The sequence below is a fragment of the Engystomops pustulosus genome, chromosome 3 (assembly GCF_040894005.1).
Source record: "Engystomops pustulosus chromosome 3, aEngPut4.maternal, whole genome shotgun sequence".
In the NCBI taxonomy this organism is placed as follows: Eukaryota; Metazoa; Chordata; class Amphibia; order Anura; family Leptodactylidae; genus Engystomops; species Engystomops pustulosus.
The window spans coordinates 8016933-8044306 of NC_092413.1; the positions used below are offsets into that span (position 1 = coordinate 8016933).

The 27374-nt window shown below is 44.7% G+C and overlaps 1 protein-coding gene across 3 annotated transcripts in view; it reads left to right on the top strand.

Moving 5' to 3' along the window:
- Positions 1-3: 3 nt before the first annotated feature.
- The window catches only part of SPDYA (speedy/RINGO cell cycle regulator family member A), a 61950-nt gene continuing 34579 nt past the window's right edge, over positions 4-27374 (top strand). The window contains exon 1 of one of the 3 annotated variants that reach the window (XM_072139959.1): positions 4-108. The gene's annotated coding sequence lies outside the window, so the exon portion shown is untranslated. The remainder of the gene's footprint in view (positions 109-27374) is intronic. The other 2 variants (XM_072139957.1, XM_072139958.1) reach the window with 2 other exon arrangements.

Consider the following 27374-nt stretch of genomic DNA (forward strand, 5'->3'; position numbering starts at 1 on the left):
TGGTTGCTTTGCCTTGCCTGCAGTGTGATTGGTGAACTCCACTCCAATATAACCCCTGTCTGGCGTCGCCATTCTGTCGTCGGAATAGTCGGGTTGCGCGGCCAGGAGGTGTGTTATATCGTGTCTCGTTAGTATATCGCGATATAGACTGACATCAGAGATCGTGTAAAGCATGATAGGTTGTACATGTGTCCGATTTCAGTCACAAATGAACAAGATTTAGCATCTACACGATGGAGTTTACATTGCAGAGTTATTACACAGGCATATACAGGTTGTTTAATATTATCTGCAGGGTGGAAACAATATTACAGTGAAATAGGAGGTGACACCCAGCTTTGCCAGACTCCTGAGTGATAAATCTGCCATGCAGCAATGTATTTATATAGTATGGTTTCAGGGTTCAGTCATGCAGGAGCCTGGAAAAGTTGGGTGACCACCACTGAGGTGGATGCTATCTCCTTAGGGATGTGTTGGTTGTCACCCAGCTTTCTGAAAACGCCATTCTTAACAAATTGGGGGATTTTCTGGAAAAGAGAATCAGTGCATGACTGAAAATCTGATATAATTAGTATAAGATCTCTAGACACTAAAGGGGCACACTGGTAACCAGAACACCAAAAACTGCCCAAAATATTATAAATACCACAGTGCAGCAATAAATACTTCAGAAACCAGATACTGCATTTGTGTAATAACTAATGCAGACTACAAATACAGTGCTGAAAGCAGATGATAACAAGACTGGGACTCTTCAAGCAGAGGATATATAAACTGGAGACCCCCAGAGCAGACCTAAAATACAGGAGACCCTCAGAGCAGACTTATAATACAGGAGACCCCCAGAGCAGACCTATGATAGAGGAGACCCCCAGAGCAGACCTATAATACAGGAGACCCTCAGAGCAGATCTATAATACAGGAGACCCTCAGAGCAGACCTATAATACAGGAGACCCTCAGAGCAGACCTATAATACTGGAGACCCCCAGAGCAGACCTATGATAGAGGAGACCCCCAGAGCAGATGTATAATACAGGAGACCCCCAGAGCAGATCTAATACTGAAGACCCCATGAGCAGATGTATAATACTGGAGACCCCCAGAGCAGATGTATAATACAGGAGACCCCCAGAGCAGATGTATAATACTGGAGACCCCCAGAGCAGACCTATGGTAGAGGAGACCCTCACAGCAGATGTATAATACTGGAGACCCCCAGAGCAGGTGTATAATACTGGAGACCCCCAGAGCAGACGTATAATACTCGATATTCCCGGTACAGACCTATAATAACAGAGACTCCCAGAGAAGACGTATAATAGGGATGACCCCCAGGGAAGACCTATAATAATGGAGACCCCCAGAGCAGACCTGTAATAGAGGAGACCCCAGAGCAGACCTATGATAGAGGAGACCCTCAGAGCAGATCTAATACTGAAGACCCCATGAGCAGATCTATAATACTGGAGACCCCCAGAGCAGACCTATAATACAGGAGACCCTCAGAGCAGATGTATAACACTGGAGACCCCCAGAGCAGATGTATAATACTGGAGACCCCCAGAGCAGACCTATGGTAGAGGAGACCCTCAGAGCAGATGTATAATACAGGAGACCCCCAGAGCAGATGTATAATACTGGAGACACCCAGAGCAGACCTATGGTAGAGGAGACCCTCAGAGCAGATGTATAATACTGGAGACACCCAGAGCAGATGTATAATACAGGAGACCCCCAGAGCAGATGTATAATACTGGAGACCCCCAGAGCAGACCTATGGTAGAGGAGACCCTCACAGCAGATGTATAATACTGGAGACACCCAGAGCAGATGTATAATACTGGAGACCCCCAGAGCAGACCTATGGTAGAGGAGACCCCCAGAGCAGATATATAATACTGGAGACCCCCAGAGCAGACCTATGATAGAGGAGACCCTCGGAGCAGATGTATAATACTGGAGACCCCCAAAGCAGTTGTATAATACTGGAGACCCCCAGAGCAGATGTATAATACTGGAGACCCCCAGAGCAGACTTATGGTAGAAGAGACCCTCAGAGCAGATATATAATACAGGAGACCCCCAGAGCAGATGTATAATACTGGAGACCCCCAGAGCAGGTGTATAATACTGGAGACACCCAGAGCAGGTGTATAATACTGGAGACCCCCAGAGCAGACCTATGGTAGAGGAGACCCCCAGAGCAGACCTATAATACAGGAGACCCTCACAGCAGATGTATAATACTGGAGACCCCCAGAGCAGACTTATGGTAGAAGAGACCCTCAGAGCAGATATATAATACAGGAGACCCCCAGAGCAGATGTATAATACTGGAGACCCCCAGAGCAGGTGTATAATACTGGAGACACCCAGAGCAGGTGTATAATACTGGAGACCCCCAGAGCAGACCTATGGTAGAGGAGACCCCCAGAGCAGACCTATAATACAGGAGACCCTCAGAGCAGATGTATAATACTGGAGACCCCCAGAGCAGGTGTATAATACTGGAGATCCCCAGAGCAGACGTATAATACTCGATATTCCCGGTACAGACCTATAATAACAGAGACTCCCAGAGAAGACGTATAATAGGGATGACCCCCAGGGAAGACCTATAATAATGGAGACCCCCAGAGCAGACCTGTAATAGAGGAGACCCCAGAGCAGACCTATGATAGAGGAGACCCTCAGAGCAGATCTAATACTGAAGACCCCCAGAGCATACCTATAATACAGGAGACCCCCAGAGTATATGTATAATACTAGATACCCCCAGAGCATACCTATAATACTGGATACCCCCAGAGTATATGTATAATACTAGATACCCCCAGAGCAGATGTATAATACTGAAGACCCCCCAGAGCAAACGTATAATACTAGATACCCCCAGAGCAAATGTATAATACTGGAGACCCCCAGAGAATACCTATAATACAGGAGACCCCCAGAGTATATGTATAATACTAGATACCCCCAGAGCAAATGTATAATACTGAAGACCCCCCCAGAGCAAACGTATAATACTGGAGATCCCCAGAGAATACCTATAATACAGGAGACCCCCAGAGTATATGTATAATACTAGATACCCCCAGAGCATACCTATAATACAGGAGACCCCCAGAGTATATGTATAATACTGGATACCCCCAGAGCAAATGTATAATACTGAAGACCCCCCAGAGCAAACGTATAATACTGGAGATCCCCAGAGAATACCTATAATACAGGAGACCCCCAGAGTATATGTATAATACTAGATACCCCCAGAGCAAACGTATAATACTGGAGATCCCCAGAGAATATGTATAATACTGGAGATCCCCAGAGCATATGTATAATACTAGATACCCCCAGAGCAAATGTATAATACTGAAGACCCCCCAGAGCAAACGTATAATACTGGAGATCCCCAGAGCATACCTATAATACAGGAGACCCCCAGAGTATATGTATAATACTAGATACCCCCAGAGCAAATGTATAATACTGAAGACCCCCCAGAGCAAATGTATAATACTGAAGACCCCCCAGAGCAATCGTATAATACTGGAGATCCCCAGAGCATACCTATAATACAGGAGACCCCCAGAGTATATGTATAGTACTAGATACCCCCAGAGCATACCTATAATACAGGAGACCCCCCAGAGCAAACGTATAATACTGGAGATCCCCAGAGAATACCAATAATACAGGAGACCCCCAGAGTATATGTATAGTACTAGATACCCCCAGAGCAGATGTATAATACTGAAGACCCCCCAGAGCAAACGTATAATACTGGAGATCCCCAGAGAATACCTATAATACAGGATACCCCCAGAGTATATGTATAATACTAGATACCCCCAGAGCAGATGTATAATACTGAAGACCCCCCAGAGCAAACGTATAATACTGGAGATCCCCAGAGAATACCAATAATACAGGAGACCCCCAGAGTATATGTATAATACTGGATACCCCCAGAGTATATGTATAATACTGGATACCCCCAGAGCAGATGTATAATACTGAAGACCCCCCAGAGCAAACGTATAATACTGGAGATCCCCAGAGTATATGTATAATACTGAAGACCCCCCCAGAGCAAACGTATAATACTGGAGATCCCCAGAGTATATGTATAATACTGAAGACCCCCCAGAGCAAACGTATAATACTGGAGATCCCCAGAGTATATGTATAATACTGAAGACCCCCCCAGAGCAAACGTATAATACTGGAGATCCCCAGAGCATATGTATAATACTGAAGACCCCCCCAGAGCAAACGTATAATACTGGAGATCCCCAGAGCATATGTATAATACTGAAGACCCCCCCAGAGCAAACGTATAATACTGGAGATCCCCAGAGCATACCTATAATACAGGAGACCCCCAGAGTATATGTATAATACTGAAGACCCCCCAGAGCAAACGTATAATACTGGAGATCCCCAGAGTATATGTATAATACTGAAGACCCCCCCAGAGCAAACGTATAATACTGGAGATCCCCAGAGTATATGTATAATACTGAAGACCCCCCAGAGCAAACGTATAATACTGGAGATCCCCAGAGTATATGTATAATACTGAAGACCCCCCCAGAGCAAACGTATAATACTGGAGATCCCCAGAGTATACCTATAATACAGGAGACCCCCAGAGCAAACGTATAATACTGGAGATCCCCAGAGCATATGTATAATACTGAAGACCCCCCCAGAGCATACCTATAATACAGGAGACCCCCAGAGTATATGTATAATACTAGATACCCCCAGAGCAAATGTATAATACTGAAGACCCCCCCAGAGCAAACGTATAATACTGGAGATCCCCAGAGTATATGTATAATACTGAAGACCCCCCCAGAGCATACCTATAATACAGGAGACCCCCAGAGTATATGTATAATACTGGATACCCCCAGAGCAAATGTATAATACTGAAGACCCCCTCAGAGAAAACGTATAATACTGGAGATCCCCAGAGAATAACTATAATACAGGAGACCCCCAGAGTATATGTATAATACTGGATACCCCCAGAGCAAATGTATAATACTGAAGACCCCCTCAGAGAAAACGTATAATACTGGAGATCCCCAGAGAATACCTATAATACAGGAGACCCCCAGAGTATATGTATAATACTAGATACCCCCAGAGCAGATGTATAATACTGAAGACCCCCCAGAGCAAACGTATAATACTGGAGATCCCCAGAGAATACCAATAATACAGGAGACCCCCAGAGTATATGTATAATACTAGATACCCCCAGAGCATATGTATAATACTGAAGACCCCCCAGAGCAAACGTATAATACTGGAGATCCCCAGAGCAAACGTATAATACAGGAGACCCCCAGAGTATATGTATAATACTAGATACCCCCAGAGCAAATGTATAATACTGGAGACCCCCAGAGCAAACGTATAATACAGGAGATCCCCAGAGAATACCTATAATACAGGAGACCCCCAGAGTATATGTATAATACTAGATACCCCCAGAGCAAATGTATAATACTGAAGACCCCCCCCCAGAGCATACCTATAATACAGGAGACCCCCAGAGTATATGTATAATACTAGATACCCCCAGAGCAGATGTATAATACTGAAGACCCCCCAGAGCAAACGTATAATACTGGAGATCCCCAGAGTATATGTATAATACTAGATACCCCCAGAGCAAATGTATAATACTGAAGACCCCCCAGAGCAAACGTATAATACTGGAGATCCCCAGAGAATACCTATAATACAGGAGACCCCCAGAGTATATGTATAATACTAGATACCCCCAGAGCAAATGTATAATACTGAAGACCCCCCAGAGCAAACGTATAATACTGGAGATCCCCAGAGAATACCTATAATACAGGAGACCCCCAGAGTATATGTATAATACTAGATACCCCCAGAGCAAATGTATAATACTGAAGACCCCCCCCAGAGCATACCTATAATACAGGAGACCCCCAGAGTATATGTATAATACTAGATACCCCCAGAGCATACCTATAATACAGGAGACCCCCAGAGTATATGTATAATACTAGATACCCCCAGAGCAAATGTATAATACTGGAGACCCCCCAGAGCAAACGTATAATACTGGAGATCCCCAGAGAATACCTATAATACAGGAGACCCCCAGAGTATATGTATAATACTAGATACCCCCAGAGCAAATGTATAATACTGAAGACCCCCCAGAGCAAACGTATAATACTGGAGATCCCCAGAGAATACCTATAATACAGGAGACCCCCAGAGTATATGTATAACACTAGATACCCCCAGAGCAAATGTATAATACTGAAGACCCCCCAGAGCAAACGTATAATACTGGAGATCCCCAGAGAATACCTATAATACAGGAGACCCCCAGAGTATATGTATAATACTAGATACCCCCAGAGCAAATGTATAATACTGGAGACCCCCAGAGCAAACGTATAATACAGGAGACCCCCAGAGTATATGTATAATACTAGATACCCCCAGAGCATATGTATAATACTGAAGACCCCCCAGAGCAAACGTATAATACTGGAGATCCCCAGAGCAAACGTATAATACAGGAGACCCCCAGAGTATATGTATAATACTAGATACCCCCAGAGCAAATGTATAATACTGGAGACCCCCAGAGCAAACGTATAATACAGGAGATCCCCAGAGAATACCTATAATACAGGAGACCCCCAGAGTATATGTATAATACTAGATACCCCCAGAGCAAATGTATAATACTGAAGACCCCCCCCCAGAGCATACCTATAATACAGGAGACCCCCAGAGTATATGTATAATACTAGATACCCCCAGAGCAGATGTATAATACTGAAGACCCCCCAGAGCAAACGTATAATACTAGATACCCCCAGAGCAAACGTATAATACTGGAGATCCCCAGAGTATATGTATAATACTAGATACCCCCAGAGCAAATGTATAATACTGAAGACCCCCCAGAGCAAACGTATAATACTGGAGATCCCCAGAGAATACCTATAATACAGGAGACCCCCAGAGTATATGTATAATACTAGATACCCCCAGAGCAAATGTATAAAACTGAAGACCCCCCAGAGCAAACGTATAATACTGGAGATCCCCAGAGAATACCTATAATACAGGAGACCCCCAGAGTATATGTATAATACTAGATACCCCCAGAGCAAATGTATAATACTGAAGACCCCCCCCAGAGCATACCTATAATACAGGAGACCCCCAGAGTATATGTATAATACTAGATACCCCCAGAGCATACCTATAATACAGGAGACCCCCAGAGTATATGTATAATACTAGATACCCCCAGAGCAAATGTATAATACTGGAGACCCCCCAGAGCAAACGTATAATACTGGAGATCCCCAGAGAATACCTATAATACAGGAGACCCCCAGAGTATATGTATAATACTAGATACCCCCAGAGCAGATGTATAATACTGAAGACCCCCCAGAGCAAACGTATAATACTGGAGATCCCCAGAGCATACCTATAATACAGGAGACCCCCAGAGTATATGTATAATACTAGATACCCCCAGAGCAAATGTATAATACTGAAGACCCCCCAGAGCAAATGTATAATACTGAAGACCCCCCAGAGCAAACGTATAATACTGGAGATCCCCAGAGCATACCTATAATACAGGAGACCCCCAGAGTATATGTATAGTACTAGATACCCCCAGAGCAGATGTATAATACTGAAGACCCCCCAGAGCAAACGTATAATACTGGAGATCCCCAGAGAATACCAATAATACAGGAGACCCCCAGAGTATATGTATAATACTAGATACCCCCAGAGCATACCTATAATACAGGAGACCCCCAGAGTATATGTATAATACTGGATACCCCCAGAGCAAATGTATAATACTGAAGACCCCCCCAGAGCAAACGTATAATACTGGAGATCCCCAGAGAATAACTATAATACAGGAGACCCCCAGAGTATATGTATAATACTAGATACCCCCAGAGCAAACGTATAATACTGGAGATCCCCAGAGAATACCTATAATACAGGAGACCCCCAGAGTATATGTATAATACTAGATACCCCCAGAGCAAATGTATAATACTTAAGACCCCCCCAGAGCAAACGTATAATACTGGAGATCCCCAGAGTATATGTATAATACTGAAGACCCCCCCAGAGCATACCTATAATACAGGAGACCCCCAGAGTATATGTATAATACTGGATACCCCCAGAGCAAACGTATAATACTGGAGATCCCCAGAGCATATGTATAATACTGAAGACCCCCCCAGAGCATACCTATAATACAGGAGACCCCCAGAGTATATGTATAATACTGGATACCCCCAGAGCAAATGTATAATACTGAAGACCCCCTCAGAGAAAACGTATAATCCTGGAGATCCCCAGAGAATAACTATAATACAGGAGACCCCCAGAGTATATGTATAATACTAGATACCCCCAGAGCAGATGTATAATACTGAAGACCCCCCAGAGCAAACGTATAATACTGGAGATCCCCAGAGAATACCAATAATACAGGAGACCCCCAGAGTATATGTATAATACTAGATACCCCCAGAGCAAATGTATAATACTGAAGACCCCCCAGAGCAAACGTATAATACTGGAGATCCCCAGAGAATACCTATAATACAGGAGACCCCCAGAGTATATGTATAATACTAGATACCCCCAGAGCAAATGTATAATACTGAAGACCCCCCAGAGCAAACGTATAATACTGGAGATCCCCAGAGAATACCTATAATACAGGAGACCCCCAGAGTATATGTATAATACTGGATACCCCCAGAGCAGATGTATAATACTGAAGACCCCCCAGAGCAAACGTATAATACTGGAGATCCCCAGAGCATACCTATAATACAGGAGACCCCCAGAGTATATGTATAATACTAGATACCCCCAGAGCAAATGTATAATACTGAAGACCCCCCAGAGCAAACGTATAATACTGGAGATCCCCAGAGAATACCTATAATACAAGAGACCCCCAGAGTATATGTATAATACTAGATACCCCCAGAGCAAATGTATAATACTGAAGACCCCCCAGAGCAAACGTATAATACTGGAGATCCCCAGAGAATACCTATAATACAGGAGACCCCCAGAGTATATGCATAATACTGGATACCCCCAGAGCAAATGTATAATACTGGAGACCCCCCAGAGCAAACGTATAATACTGGAGATCCCCAGAGAATACCTATAATACAAGAGACCCCCAGAGTATATGTATAATACTAGATACCCCCAGAGCAAATGTATAATACTGAAGACCCCCCAGAGCAAACGTATAATACTGGAGATCCCCAGAGAATACCTATAATACAGGAGACCCCCAGAGTATATGCATAATACTGGATACCCCCAGAGCAAATGTATAATACTGAAGACCCCCCCAGAGCATACCTATAATACAGGAGACCCCCAGAGTATATGTATAATACTGGATACCCCCAGAGCAAATGTATAATACTAGATACCCCCAGAGCAAACGTATAATACTGGAGATCCCCAGAGAATACCTATAATACAGGAGACCCCCAGAGTATATGTATAATACTAGATACCCCCAGAGCAAATGTATAATACTGAAGACCCCCCAGAGCAAACGTATAATACTGGAGATCCCCAGAGAATACCTATAATACAGGAGACCCCCAGAGTATATGTATAATACTAGATACCCCCAGAGCAAATGTATAATACTGGAGACCCCCCAGAGCAAACGTATAATACTGGAGATCCCCAGAGCATACCTATAATACAGGAGACCCCCAGAGTATATGTATAATACTAGATACCCCCAGAGCATACCTATAATACAGGAGACCCCCAGAGTATATGTATAATACTAGATACCCCCAGAGCATACCTATAATACAGGAGACCCCCAGAGTATATGTATAATACTGGATACCCCCAGAGAATACCTATGATACAGGAGACCCCCAGAGTATATGTATAATACTAGATACCCCCAGAGCAGATGTATAATACTGAAGACCCCCCAGAGCAAACATATAATACTGGAGATCCCCAGAGAATAACTATAATACAGGAGACCCCCAGAGTATATGTATAATACTGGATACCCCCAGAGCAAATGTATAATACTGAAGACCCCCCAGAGCAAACGTATAATACTGGAGATCCCCAGAGAATACCTATAATACAGGAGACCCCCAGAGTATATTTATAATACTAGATACCCCCAGAGCAAATGTATAATACTGAAGACCCCCAGAGAATACCTATAATACTGGATACCCCCAGAGCAAATGTATAATACTGAAGACCCCCCCAGAGCTAACGTATAATACTGAAGACCCCCCCAGAGCTAACGTATAATACAGGAGACCCCCAGAGTATATGTATAATACTAGATACCCCCAGAGCAGATGTATAATACTGAAGACCCCCCAGAGCAAACGTATAATACTGAAGACCCCCCCAGAGCAAACGTATAATACTGGAGATCCCCAGAGAATACCAATAATACAGGAGACCCCCAGAGTATATGTATAATACTGGATACCCCCAGAGCAAATGTATAATACTGAAGACCCCCCAGAGCAAACGTATAATACAGGAGACCCCCAGAGTATATGTATAATACTAGACCCCCCCAGAGCAAATGTATAATACTGAAGACCCCCCAGAGCAAACGTATAATACTGGAGATCCCCAGAGCATACCTATAATACAGGAGACCCCCAGAGTATATGTATAATACTAGACCCCCCCAGAGCAAATGTATAATACTGAAGACCCCCCAGAGCAAACGTATAATACAGGAGACCCCCAGAGTATATGTATAATACTAGACCCCCCCAGAGCAAATGTATAATACTGAAGACCCCCCAGAGCAAACGTATAATACTGGAGATCCCCAGAGTATATGTATAATACTGGAGATCCCCAGAGCATATGTATAATACTGAAGACCCCCCAGAGCATACCTATAATACAGGAGACCCCCAGAGTATATGTATAATACAGGAGACCCCCAGAGTATATGTATAATACTGAAGACCCCCCAGAGCAAACGTATAATACTGGAGATCCCCAGAGAATACCTATAATACAGGAGACCCCCAGAGTATATGTATAATACTAGATACCCCCAGAGCAAATGTATAATACTGAAGACCCCACAGAGCAAACGTATAATACTGGAGATCCCCAGAGAATACCTATAATACAGGAGACCCCCAGAGTATATGTATAATACTAGATACCCCCAGAGCAAATGTATAATACTGAAGACCCCCAGAGAATACCTATAATACAGGAGACCCCCAGAGTATATGTATAATACTGGATACCCCCAGAGCAAATGTATAATACTGAAGACCCCCCCAGAGCAAACGTATAATACTGGAGATCCCCAGAGAATACCTATAATACAGGAGACCCCCAGAGTATATGTATAATACTAGATACCCCCAGAGCAAATGTATAATACTGAAGACCCCACAGAGCAAACGTATAATACTGGAGATCCCCAGAGAATACCTATAATACAGGAGACCCCCAGAGTATATGTATAATACTAGATACCCCCAGAGCAAATGTATAATACTGAAGACCCCCAGAGAATACCTATAATACAGGAGACCCCCAGAGTATATGTATAATACTAGATACCCCCAGAGCAAATGTATAATACTGAAGACCCCCCAGAGCAAACGTATAATACTGGAGATCCTCAGAGCATACCTATAATACAGGAGACCCCCAGAGTATATGTATAATACTGAAGACCCCCCAGAGCAAACGTATAATACTGGAGATCCCCAGAGAATATGTATAATACTAGATACCCCCAGAGCAAATGTATAATACTGGAGACCCCCCCAGAGCAAACGTATAATACTGGAGATCCCCAGAGAATACCTATAATACAGGAGACCCCCAGAGTATATGTATAATACTGGATACCCCCAGAGCAAATGTATAATACTGAAGACCCCCCAGAGCAAACGTATAATACTGGAGATCCCCAGAGCAGATATATAATACTGGAGACCCCCAGAGCAGATATATAATACTGGAGACCCCCAGAGCAGATATATAATACTGGAGACCCCCCAGAGCAAACGTATAATACTGGAGATCCCCAGAGAATATGTATAATACTAGATACCCCCAGAGCAGATGTATAATACTGAAGACCCCCCCAGAGCAAACGTATAATACTGGAGATCCCCAGAGAATACCTATAATACAGGAGACCCCCAGAGTATATGTATAATACTAGATACCCCCAGAGCAAATGTATAATACTGAAGACCCCACAGAGCAAACGTATAATACTGGAGATCCCCAGAGAATACCTATAATACAGGAGACCCCCAGAGTATATGTATAATACTAGATACCCCCAGAGCAAATGTATAATACTGAAGACCCCCAGAGAATACCTATAATACAGGAGACCCCCAGAGTATATGTATAATACTAGATACCCCCAGAGCAAATGTATAATACTGAAGACCCCCCAGAGCAAACGTATAATACTGGAGATCCTCAGAGCATACCTATAATACAGGAGACCCCCAGAGTATATGTATAATACTGAAGACCCCCCAGAGCAAACGTATAATACTGGAGATCCCCAGAGAATATGTATAATACTAGATACCCCCAGAGCAAATGTATAATACTGGAGACCCCCCCAGAGCAAACGTATAATACTGGAGATCCCCAGAGAATACCTATAATACAGGAGACCCCCAGAGTATATGTATAATACTGGATACCCCCAGAGCAAATGTATAATACTGAAGACCCCCCAGAGCAAACGTATAATACTGGAGATCCCCAGAGCAGATATATAATACTGGAGACCCCCAGAGCAGATATATAATACTGGAGACCCCCAGAGCAGATATATAATACTGGAGACCCCCCAGAGCAAACGTATAATACTGGAGATCCCCAGAGAATATGTATAATACTAGATACCCCCAGAGCAGATGTATAATACTGGAGACCCCCAGGGTATATGTATAATACTGGATACCCCCAGAGTATATGTATAATACTGGATACCCCCAGAGTATATGTATAATACTGGATACCCCCAGAGTATATGTATAATACTGGATACCCCCAGAGTATATGTATAATACTAGATACCCCCAGAGCAAATGTATAATACTGAAGACCCCCCAGAGCAAACGTATAATACTGGAGATCCCCAGAGAATAACTATAATACAGGAGACCCCCAGAGTATATGTATAATACAGGAGACCCCCAGAGTATATGTATAATACTAGATACCCCCAGAGCAAACGTATAATACTGGAGATCCCCAGAGAATAACTATAATACAGGAGACCCCCAGAGTATATGTATAATACTGGATACCCCCAGAGCATACCTATAATACAGGAGACCCCCAGAGTATATGTATAATACTAGATACCCCCAGAGCAAATGTATAATACAGGAGACCCCCAGAGTATATGTATAATACTAGATACCCCCAGAGCAAATGTATAATACTGAAGACCCCCCAGCAGAGATCGCACTAACGCCTCACCAAGCGTCATAGACGCATGATGAGGCGCCATTACTCCCCAGAATAATTGCCATGCGTAGAAGTACGCTTGGCAATTATCCCCTGTAGTGTGTGGGCTGAGCAGTCCGGAGCGCACAGCAATGGTGTGCAGCCTGCAGGACATTACACTGGCAGCGCGCGGGCCGGCACTGCTCAGCACACACTACAGCTGGTAGCCTCTAGAATGGAGCTGCTCCGAGTAGCCGTGATGTCACGGGAGGGGGCGGAGCCTCCGGGAAAGGGGCGTAATGGAAGTCGATCTGTAATGGCTGCCTGCTAGTAGAATGTGTACAGGTACTGTGTGCATACATGTGTATGGAGGGGAGGGGGCTTGACAGGAATGGATGTGATAAGGGCAGGGAAGACCTGTATGTTACATGGGACTGCATGGCTTGCAGGTGCTGAGTTAGCATGAGGTGTATTTTACATAGGACTGCGTGTCTGGCGGGTGCTGAGGTGGCAGGTGTGTGTTACATAGGACTGCGTGTCTGGCAGGTGCTGAGGTGGCAGGTGTGTGTTACATAGGACTGTGTGTCTGGCAGGTGCTGAGGTGGCAGGTGTGTGTTACATAGGACTGTGTGTCTGGCAGGTGCTGAGGTGGCAGGTGTGTGTTACATAGGACTGCGTGTCTGGCAGGTGCTGAGGTGGCAGGTGTGTGTTACATAGGACTGCGTGTCTGGCGGGTGCTGAGGTGGCAGGTGTGTGTTACATAGGACTGCGTGTCTGGCGGGTGCTGAGGTGGCAGGTGTGTGTTACGTAGGATTGTGTGTCTGGCGGATGCTGAGGTGGCATGAGGTTTATGTTACGTAGGACTGCGTGTCTGACGGGTGCTGAGGTGGCAGGTGTGTGTTACGTGGGACTGCATGTCTGGTGCTGAGGTGGCATGAGGTATAGGTTATGTGGGACTGCGTGTCTGGCGAGTGCTGAGGTGGCAGGTGTATGTTACGTGGGACTGCATGTCTGGTGCTGAGGTGGCATTAGGTATATGTTACGTGGGACTGCGTGTCTGGCGGGTGCTGAGGTGGCAGGTGTGGGTTACGTGGGACTGCATGTCTGGTGCTGAGGTGGCATTAGGTATATGTTACGTGGGACTGCGTGTCTGGCGGGTGCTGAGGTGGCAGGTGTGTGTTACGTGGGACTGCATGCCTGGTGCTGAGGTGGCATGAGGTATATGTTACGTGGGACTGCGTGTCTGGCGGGTACTGAGGTGGCAGGTGTGTGTTACATAGGACTGCGTGTCTGGCGGGTGCTGAGGTGGCAGGTGTGTGTTACATAGGACTGCGTGTCTGGCGGGTGCTGAGGTGGCAGGTGTGTGTTACGTAGGATTGTGTGTCTGGCGGATGCTGAGGTGGCATGAGGTTTATGTTACGTAGGACTGCGTGTCTGACGGGTGCTGAGGTGGCAGGTGTGTGTTACGTGGGACTGCATGCCTGGTGCTGAGGTGGCATGAGGTATATGTTACGTGGGACTGCGTGTCTGGCGGGTACTGAGGTGGCAGGTGTGTGTTACGTGGGACTGCATGTCTGGTGCTGAGGTGGCATGAGGTATATGATACGTGGGGCGGCGTGTCTGGCGGGTGCTGAGGTGGCAGGTGTGTGTTACGTGGGACTGCATGTCTGGTGCTGAGGTGGCATGAGGTATATGTGAAACAGGACTGCATAAACAGTAAAAACACGTAAAAAATGACAAAGACACAAATTCAATTAATAAAAAAACCTAAAAAAACGCCTCCCCCCAACACAGACAACAAAAAAAATAAACCAAAATTTCTTAAAAAAAAAAAACATTTTACAAAGCAACTATCATGGATTTGCAGTGTCAGCTGCAGTCTGGCCACTGGGGCTCGGCGGCGGCTGCCACAGTCTGTACGTTTGGTGTCAGCGGTGTTAGCCGCAGTGTGGTGGTGGGAGGTGTCAGCGGTGTTAGCCGCAGTGTGGTGGTGGGAGGTGTCAGCGGCGTTAGCCGCAGTGTGGTGGTGGGAGGTGTCAGCGGCGTTAGCCGCAGTGTGGTGGTGGGAGGTGTCAGCGGCGTTAGCCGCAGTGTGGTGGTGGGAGGTGTCAGCGGTGTTAGCCGCAGTGTGGTGGTGGGAGGTGTCAGCGGTGTTAGCCGCAGTGTGGTGGTGGGAGGTGTCAGCGGTGTTAGCCGCAGTGTGGTGGTGGGAGGTGTCAGCGGCGTTAGCCGCAGTGTGGTGGTGGGAGGTGTCAGCGGTGTTAGCCGCAGTGTGGTGGTGGGAGGTGTCAGCGGTGTTAGCCGCAGTGTGGTGGTGGGAGGTGTCAGCGGTGTTAGCCGCAGTGTGGTGGTGGGAGGTGTCAGCGGCGTTAGCCGCAGTGTGGTGGTGGGAGGTGTCAGCGGTGTTAGCCGCAGTGTGGTGGTGGGAGGTGTCAGCGGCGTTAGCCGCAGTGTGGTGGTGGGAGGTGTCAGCGGTGTTAGCCGCAGTGTGGTGGTGGGAGGTGTCAGCGGTGTTAGCCGCAGTGTGGTGGTGGGAGGTGTCAGCGGTGTTAGCCGCAGTGTGGTGGTGGGAGGTGTCAGCGGTGTTAGCCGCAGTGTGGTGGTGGGAGGTGTCAGCGGCGTTAGCCGCAGTGTGGTGGTGGGAGGTGTCAGCGGTGTTAGCCGCAGTGTGGTGGTGGGAGGTGTCAGCGGTGTTAGCCGCAGTGTGGTGGTGGGAGGTGTCAGCGGCGTTAGCCGCAGTGTGGTGGTGGGAGGTGTCAGCGGCGTTAGCCGCAGTGTGGTGGTGGGAGGTGTCAGCGGCGTTAGCCGCAGTGTGGTGGTGGGAGGTGTCAGCGGCGTTAGCCGCAGTGTGGTGGTGGGAGGTGTCAGCGGCGTTAGCCGCAGTGTGGTGGTGGGAGGTGTCAGCGGCGTTAGCCGCAGTGTGGTGGTGGGAGGTGTCAGCGGCGTTAGCCGCAGTGTGGTGGTGGGAGGTGTCAGCGGTGTTAGCCGCAGTGTGGTGGTGGGAGGTGTCAGCGGCGTTAGCCGCAGTGTGGTGGTGGGAGGTGTCAGCGGCGTTAGCCGCAGTGTGGTGGTGGGAGGTGTCAGCGGCGTTAGCCGCAGTGTGGTGGTGGGAGGTGTCAGCGGCGTTAGCCGCAGTGTGGTGGTGGGAGGTTTCGGCGGGCCGCAGTGTGGGTGGCATCAGCTCCAGTCTGGTTAGTGCATGATGTAACATCACTATAACTGCCTCAATTTGCTATTTAAACACAGAAGATACTGACACATGATTTTCTTATATAAATAGCGTCTATCAACATTATATACAGCTATGAGTTATATACTTGTATTACTGAAAATTTCATACTCCTTCCCGGCTAAAAATACTCCTCAAAAATAGTAAGAGGAGTAATATTACCCTTCTAGAAATATGTTAGTGCGACCTCTGCTCCCCAGAGCAAGCGTATAATACTGGAGATCCCCAGAGCATACCTATAATACAGGAGACCCCCAGAGAATATGTATAATACTAGATACCCCCAGAGCAGATGTATAATACTGAAGACCCCCCAGAGCAGATGTATAATACTGAAGACCCCCCAGAGCAAACGTATAATACTAGATACCCCCAGAGCATACCTATAATACAGGAGACCCCCAGAGAATATGTATAATACTAGATACCCCCAGAGCATACCTATAATACAGGAGACCCCCAGAGAATACCTATAATACAGGAGACCCCCAGAGTATATGTATAATACTAGATACCCCCAGAGCATACCTATAATACAGGAGACCCCCAGAGAATATGTATAATACTAGATACCCCCAGAGCATACCTATAATACAGGAGACCCCCAGAGAATATGTATAATACTAGATACCCCCAGAGCATACCTATAATACAGGAGACCCCCAGAGAATATGTATAATACTAGATACCCCCAGAGCAAATGTATAATACTGAATACCCCCCAGAGCAAACTTATAATACAGGAGACCCCCAGAGTATATGTATAATACTAGATACCCCCAGAGCAAATGTATAATACTGAAGACCCCCCAGAGCAAACGTATAATACTGGAGATCCCCAGAGAATACCTATGATACAGGAGACCCCCAGAGTATATGTATAATACTGGATACCCCCAGAGCAAATGTATAATACTGGAGACCCCACAGAGCAAACGTATAATACTGGAGATCCCCAGAGAATACCTATAATACAGGAGACCCCCAGAGTATATGTATAATACTGGATACCCCCAGAGCATACCTATAATACAGGAGACCCCCAGAGAATATGTATAATACTAGATACCCCCAGAGCAGATGTATAATACTGAAGACCCCCCAGAGCAAACGTATAATACTGGAGATCCCCAGAGTATATGTATAATACTGAAGACCCCCAGAGCAGATGTATAATACTGAATACCCCCCAGAGCAAACGTATAATACTGGAGATCCCCAGAGTATATGTATAATACAGGAGACCCCCAGAGTATATGTATAATACTAGATACCCCCAGAGCAAATGTATAATACTGGAGATCCCCAGAGCAAATGTATAATACTGGAGATCCCCAGAGTATATGTATAATACTAGATACCCCCAGAGCAAATGTATAATACTGGATACCCCCAGAGCAAATGTATAATACTGGAGACCCCCAGAGTATATGTATAATACTGGATACCCCCAGAGCAAATGTATAATACAGGAGACCCCCAGAGTATATGTATAATACTAGATACCCCCAGAGCAAATGTATAATACTGAAGACCCCACAGAGCAAACGTATAATACTGGAGATCCCCAGAGAATACCTATAATACAGGAGACCCCCAGAGTATATGTATAATACTAGATACCCCCAGAGCAAATGTATAATACTGAAGACCCCCCCAGAGCTAACGTATAATACTGAAGACCCCCAGAGAATACCTATAATACAGGAGACCCCCAGAGTATATGTATAATACTAGACCCCCCCAGAGCAAATGTATAATACTGAAGACCCCCCAGAGCAAACGTATAATACTGGAGATCCCCAGAGAATACCTATAATACAGGAGACCCCCAGAGTATATGTATAATACTAGATACCCCCAGAGCAAATGTATAATACTGAAGACCCCCCAGAGCAAACGTATAATACTGAAGACCCCCCAGAGCAAACGTATAATACTGGAGATCCCCAGAGAATACCTATAATACAGGAGACCCCCAGAGTATATGTATAATACAGGAGACCCCCAGAGCAAATGTATAATACTGAAGACCCCCCAGAGCAAACGTATAATACTGGAGATCCCCAGAGAATACCTATAATACAGGAGACCCCCGGAGTATATGTATAATACAGGAGACCCCCAGAGCAAATGTATAATACTGAAGACCCCCCAGAGCAAACGTATAATACTGGAGATCCCCAGAGAATACCTATAATACAGGAGACCCCCAGAGTATATGTATAATACAGGAGACCCCCAGAGCAGATGTATAATACAGGAGACCCCCCAGAGCAAATGTATAATACTGGAGACCCCCAGAGCAAACGTATAATACTGGAGATCCCCAGAGAATATGTATAATACTAGATACCCCCAGAGTATATGTATAATACTAGATACCCCCAGAGCAAATGTATAATACTGAAGACCCCCAGAGCAAACGTATAATACTGGAGATCCCCAGAGTATATGTATAATACTGGATACCCCCAGAGCATAACTATAATACAGGAGACCCCCAGAGTATATGTATAATACTAGATACCCCCAGAGCAGATGTATAATACTGAAGACCCCCCAGAGCAAACGTATAATACTGGAGATCCCCAGAGAATAACTATAATACAGGAGACCCCCAGAGTATATGTATAATACTAGATACCCCCAGAGCAAATGTATAATACTGAAGACCCCCCAGAGCAAATGTATAATACTGAAGACCCCCCAGAGCAAATGTATAATACTGAAGATCCCCAGAGCATACCTATAATACAGGAGACCCCCAGAGTATATGTATAATACTAGATACCCCCAGAGCAGATGTATAATACTGAAGACCCCCAGAGTATATGTATAATACTAGATACCCCCAGAGCAAATGTATAATACTGAAGACCCCCCAGAGCAAATGTATAATACTGAAGACCCCCCAGAGCAAATGTATAATACTGAAGATCCCCAGAGCATACCTATAATACAGGAGACCCCCAGAGTATATGTATAATACTAGATACCCCCAGAGCAGATGTATAATACTGAAGACCCCCAGAGTATATGTATAATACTGGATACCCCCAGAGTATATGTATAATACTAGATACCCCCAGAGCAAACGTATAATACAGGAGACCCCCAGAGTATATGTATAATACTAGATACCCCCAGAGCAAATGTATAATACTGAAGACCCCCCAGAGCAAACGTATAATACTGAAGACCCCCCAGAGCATACCTATAATACAGGAGACCCCCAGAGTATATGTATAATACTAGATACCCCCAGAGTATATGTATAATACTGGATACCCCCAGAGCAAACGTATAATACTGGAGATCCCCAGAGAATACCTATAATACAGGAGACCCCCAGAGTATATGTTTAATACTGGAGATCCCCAGAGCATACCTATAATACAGGAGACCCCCAGAGAATATGTATAATACTAGATACCCCCAGAGCATACCTATAATACAGGAGACCCCCAGAGTATATGTATAATACTAGATACCCCCAGAGCAAATGTATAATACTGAAGACCCCCCAGAGCAAACGTATAATACAGGAGACCCCCAGAGTATATGTATAATACTAGATACCCCCAGAGCATATGTATAATACTGAAGACCCCCCAGAGCAAATGTATAATACTGAAGATCCCCAGAGCATACCTATAATACAGGAGACCCCCAGAGTATATGTATAATACTAGATACCCCCAGAGCAGATGTATAATACTGAAGACCCCCAGAGTATATGTATAATACTAGATACCCCCAGAGCAAATGTATAATACTGAAGACCCCCCAGAGCAAATGTATAATACTGAAGACCCCCCAGAGCAAATGTATAATACTGAAGATCCCCAGAGCATACCTATAATACAGGAGACCCCCAGAGTATATGTATAATACTAGATACCCCCAGAGCAGATGTATAATACTGAAGACCCCCAGAGTATATGTATAATACTGGATACCCCCAGAGTATATGTATAATACTAGATACCCCCAGAGCAAACGTATAATACAGGAGACCCCCAGAGTATATGTATAATACTAGATACCCCCAGAGCAAATGTATAATACTGAAGACCCCCCAGAGCAAACGTATAATACTGAAGACCCCCCAGAGCATACCTATAATACAGGAGACCCCCAGAGTATATGTATAATACTAGATACCCCCAGAGTATATGTATAATACTGGATACCCCCAGAGCAAACGTATAATACTGGAGATCCCCAGAGAATACCTATAATACAGGAGACCCCCAGAGTATATGTTTAATACTGGAGATCCCCAGAGCATACCTATAATACAGGAGACCCCCAGAGAATATGTATAATACTAGATACCCCCAGAGCATACCTATAATACAGGAGACCCCCAGAGTATATGTATAATACTAGATACCCCCAGAGCAGACCTATAATACTGAAGACCCCCCAGAGCAAACGTATAATACTGGAGATCCCCAGAGAATAACTATAATACAGGAGACCCCCAGAGTATATGTATAATACTAGATACCCCCAGAGCAAATGTATAATACTGAAGACCCCCCAGAGCAAACGTATAATACTGGAGATCCCCAGAGAATACCTATAATACAGGAGACCCCCAGAGTATATGTATAATACTAGATACCCCCAGAGCAAATGTATAATACTGAAGACCCCCCAGAGCAAACGTATAATACTGGAGATCCCCAGAGCATACCTATAATACAGGAGACCCCCAGAGTATATGTATAATACTGGATACCCCCAGAGCAAATGTATAATACTGGATACCCCCAGAGCAAATGTATAATACTGAAGACCCCCCAGAGAATACCTATAATACAGGAGACCCCCAGAGTATATGTATAATACTAGATACCCCCAGAGCAGATGTATAATACTGAAGACCCCCCAGAGGAAACGTATAATACTGGAGATCCCCAGAGAATACCTATAATACAGGAGACCCCCAGAGTATATGTATAATACTAGATACCCCCAGAGCAAATGTATAATACTGAAGACCCCCCCAGAGCAAACGTATAATACTGGAGATCCCCAGAGAATACCTATAATACAGGAGACCCCCAGAGTATATGTATAATACTAGATACCCCCAGAGCAAATGTATAATACTGAAGACCCCCCAGAGCAAACGTATAATACTGGAGATCCCCAGAGAATACCTATAATACAGGAGACCCCCAGAGTATATGTATAATACTGGATACCCCCAGAGCATACCTATGATACAGGAGACCCCCAGAGTATATGTATAATACTGGATACCCCCAGAGCAAATGTATAATACTGAAGACCCCCCCAGAGCAATCGTATAATACTGGAGATCCCCAGAGAATACCTATAATACAGGAGACCCCCAGAGTATATGTATAATACTAGATACCCCCAGAGCAGATGTATAATACTGAAGACCCCCCATAGCAAACGTATAATACTGGAGATCCCCAGAGAATACCTATAATACAGGAGACCCCCAGAGTATATGTATAATACTAGATACCCCCAGAGCAGATGTATAATACTGAAGACCCCCCAGAGCAAACGTATAATACTGGAGATCCCCAGAGAATACCTATAATACAGGAGACCCCCAGAGTATATGTATAATACTAGATACCCCCAGAGCAAATGTATAATACTGAAGACCCCCCAGAGCAAACGTATAATACTGGAGATCCCCAGAGCATACCTATAATACAGGAGACCCCCAGAGTATATGTATAATACTAGATACCCCCAGAGCAGATGTATAATACTGAAGACCCCCCAGAGCAAACGTATAATACTGGAGATCCCCAGAGAATACCTATAATACAGGAGACCCCCAGAGTATATGCATAATACTAGATACCCCCAGAGCAAATGTATAATACTGAAGACCCCCCAGAGCAAACGTATAATACAGGAGACCCCCAGAGTATATGTATAATACAGGAGACCCCCAGAGCAGATGTATAATACAGGAGACCCCCCAGAGCAAATGTATAATACTGGAGACCCCCAGAGCAAACGTATAATACTGGAGATCCCCAGAGAATACCTATAATACTGGAGACCCCCCAGAGCAAATGTATAATACTGGAGACCCCCAGAGCAAACGTATAATACTGGAGATCCCCAGAGAATACCTATAATACAGGAGACCCCCAGAGTATATGTATAATACTAGATACCCCCAGAGCAAATGTATAATACTGAAGACCCCCCAGAGCAAACGTATAATACTGGAGATCCCCAGAGTATATGTATAATACTGGATACCCCCAGAGCATAACTATAATACAGGAGACCCCCAGAGTATATGTATAATACTAGATACCCCCAGAGCAAATGTATAATACTGAAGACCCCCCAGAGCAAACGTATAATACTGGAGATCCCCAGAGCATAACTATAATACAGGAGACCCCCAGAGTATATGTATAATACAGGAGACCCCCAGAGTATATGTATAATACTAGATACCCCCAGAGCAAATGTATAATACTGGAGACCCCCCAGAGCAAACGTATAATACTGGATACCCCCAGAGCAGATTTATAATACTAGATACCCCCAGAGCAAATGTATAATACTGGAGACCCCCCAGAGCAAACGTATAATACTGGAGATCCCCAGAGCATACCTATAATACTAGATACCCCCAGAGCAAACGTATAATACTGGAGATCCCCAGAGAATACCTATAATACAGGAGACCCCCAGAGTATATGTATAATACTAGATACCCCCAGAGCAAATGTATAATACTGAAGACCCCCCCAGAGCAAACGTATAATACAGGAGACCCCCAGAGCATACCTATAATACAGGAGACCCCCAGAGTATATGTATAATACTAGATACCCCCAGAGCAAACGTATAATACAGGAGACCCCCAGAGCATACCTATAATACAGGAGACCCCCAGAGTATATGTATAATACTAGATACCCCCAGAGCAGATGTATAATACTGAAGACCCCCCAGAGCAAACGTATAATACTGGAGATCCCCAGAGAATACCTATAATACAGGAGACCCCCAGAGTATATGTATAATACTAGATACCCCCAGAGCAAATGTATAATACTGAAGACCCCCCCAGAGCAAACGTATAATACAGGAGACCCCCAGAGCATACCTATAATACAGGAGACCCCCAGAGTATATGTATAATACTAGATACCCCCAGAGCAAACGTATAATACAGGAGACCCCCAGAGCATACCTATAATACAGGAGACCCCCAGAGTATATGTATAATACTAGATACCCCCAGAGCAGATGTATAATACTGAAGACCCCCCAGAGCAAACGTATAATACTGGAGATCCCCAGAGCATAACTATAATACAGGAGACCCCCAGAGTATATGTATAATACAGGAGACCCCCAGAGTATATGTATAATACTGGAGACCCCCCAGAGCAAACGTATAATACTGGATACCCCCAGAGCAAATGTATAATACTGGAGACCCCCCAGAGCAAACCTATAATACTGGATACCCCCAGAGCAAATGTATAATACTGGAGATCCCCAGAGTATATGTATAATACAGGAGACCCCCAGAGTATATGTATAATACTGGAGACCCCCCAGAGCAAACGTATAATACTGGATACCCCCAGAGCAAATGTATAATACTGGAGACCCCCCAGAGCAAACGTATAATACTGGATACCCCCAGAGCAAACGTATAATACTGGAGATCCCCAGAGCATACCTATAATACAGGAGACCCCCCAGAGTATATGTATAATACTAGATACCCCCAGAGCAGATGTATAATACTGAAGACCCCCCAGAGCAAACGTATAATACTGGAGATCCCCAGAGAATACCTATAATACAGGAGACCCCCAGAGTATATGTATAATACTAGATACCCCCAGAGCAAATGTATAATACTGAAGACCCCCCAGAGCAAACGTATAATACTGGAGACCCCCAGAGAATACCTATAATACAGGAGACCCCCAGAGCAAATGTATAATACTTGATACCCCCAGAGCAAATGTATAATACTGAAGACCCCCCAGAGCAAACGTATAATACTGGAGATCCCCAGAGAATACCTATAATACAGGAGACCCCCAGAGTATATGTATAATACTAGATACCCCCAGAGCAAATGTATAATACTGGAGACCCCCCAGAGCAAACGTATAATACTTGATACCCCCAGAGCAGATGTATAATACTGAAGACCCCCCAGAGCAAACGTATAATACTGGAGATCCCCAGAGAATAACTATAATACAGGAGACCCCCAGAGCAAATGTATAATACTTGATACCCCCAGAGCAAATGTATAATACTGAAGACCCCCCAGAGCAAACGTATAATACTGGAGATCCCCAGAGAATACCTATAATACAGGAGACCCCCAGGGTATATGTATAATACTAGATACCCCCAGAGCAAATGTATAATACAGGAGACCCCCAGAGTATATGTATAATACTTGATACCCCCAGAGCAAATGTATAATACTGGAGATCCCCAGAGAATAACTATAATACAGGAGACCCCCAGAGTATATGTATAATACTAGATACCCCCAGAGCATACCTATAATACAGGAGACCCCCAGAGTATATGTATAATACTAGATACCCCCAGAGCATACCTATAATACAGGAGACCCCCAGAGTATATGTATAATACTAGATACCCCCAGAGCATACCTATAATACAGGAGACCCCCAGAGTATATGTATAATACTAGATACCCCCAGAGCAAATGTATAATACAGGAGACCCCCAGAGTATATGTATAATACTAGATACCCCCAGAGCAGATGTATAATACTGAAGACCCCCCAGAGCAAATGTATAATACTGAAGACCCCCCCAGAGCAAATGTATAATACTGAAGACCCCCCAGAGCAAACGTATAATACTGGAGACCCCCAGAGAATACCTATAATACAGGAGACCCCCAGAGTATATGTATAATACTGGATACCCCCAGAGTATATGTATAATACTGAAGACCCCCCCAGAGCAAATGTATAATACTGAAGACCCCCCAGAGCAAACGTATAATACTGGAGACCCCCAGAGAATACCTATAATACAGGAGACCCCCAGAGTATATGTATAATACTGGATACCCCCAGAGCAAATGTATAATACTGAAGACCCCCCAGAGCAAACGTATAATACTGGAGATCCCCAGAGAATAACTATAATACAGGAGACCCCCAGAGTATATGTATAATACTGGAGACCCCCAGAGAATACCTATAATACAGGAGACCCCCAGAGTATATGTATAATACTGGATACCCCCAGAGCAAATGTATAATACTGAAGACCCCCCAGAGCAAACGTATAATACTGGAGATCCCCAGAGAATACCTATAATACAGGAGACCCCCAGAGTATATGTATAATACTGGATACCCCCAGAGCAAATGTATAATACTGAAGACCCCCCAGAGCAAACGTATAATACTGGAGATCCCCAGAGAATACCTATAATACAGGAGACCCCCAGAGTATATGTATAATACTAGATACCCCCAGAGCAAATGTATAATACTAGATACCCCCCAGAGCAAACGTATAATACTGGAGATCCCCAGAGCATACCTATAATACAGGAGACCCCCAGAGTATATGTATAATACTAGATACCCCCAGAGCAGATGTATAATACTGAAGACCCCCCAGAGCAAACGTATAATACTGGAGATCCCCAGAGAATATCTATAATACAGGAGACCCCCAGAGTATATGTATAATACTAGATACCCCCAGAGCAGATGTATAATACTGAAGACCCCCCAGAGCAAACGTATAATACTGGAGATCCCCAGAGAATATCTATAATACAGGAGACCCCCAGAGTATATGTATAATACTAGATACCCCCAGAGCAAATGTATAATACAGGAGACCCCCAGAGTATATGTATAACACTAGATACCCCCAGAGCAAATATATAATACTGGAGACCCCCCAGAGCAAACGTATAATACTGGAGATCCCCAGAGAATACCTATAATACAGGAGACCCCCAGAGTATATGTATAATACTGGATACCCCCAGAGCAAATGTATAATACTGAAGACCCCCCCAGAGCAAACGTATAATACAGGAGACCCCCAGAGTATATGTATAATACTTGATACCCCCAGAGCAAATGTATAATACTGAAGACCCCCCAGAGCAAACGTATAATACTGGAGATCCCCAGAGAATAACTATAATACAGGAGACCCCCAGAGTATATGTATAATACTAGATACCCCCAGAGCAAATGTATAATACTGAAGACCCCCCAGAGCAAATGTATAATACTGAAGACCCCCCAGAGCAAATGTATAATACTGAAGATCCCCAGAGCATACCTATAATACAGGAGACCCCCAGAGTATATGTATAATACTAGATACCCCCAGAGCAGATGTATAATACTGAAGACCCCCCCCAGAGCAAACGTATAATACAGGAGACCCCCAGAGTATATGTATAATACTAGATACCCCCAGAGCAAATGTATAATACTGAAGACCCCCCAGAGCAAACGTATAATACAGGAGACCCCCAGAGTATATGTATAATACTAGAT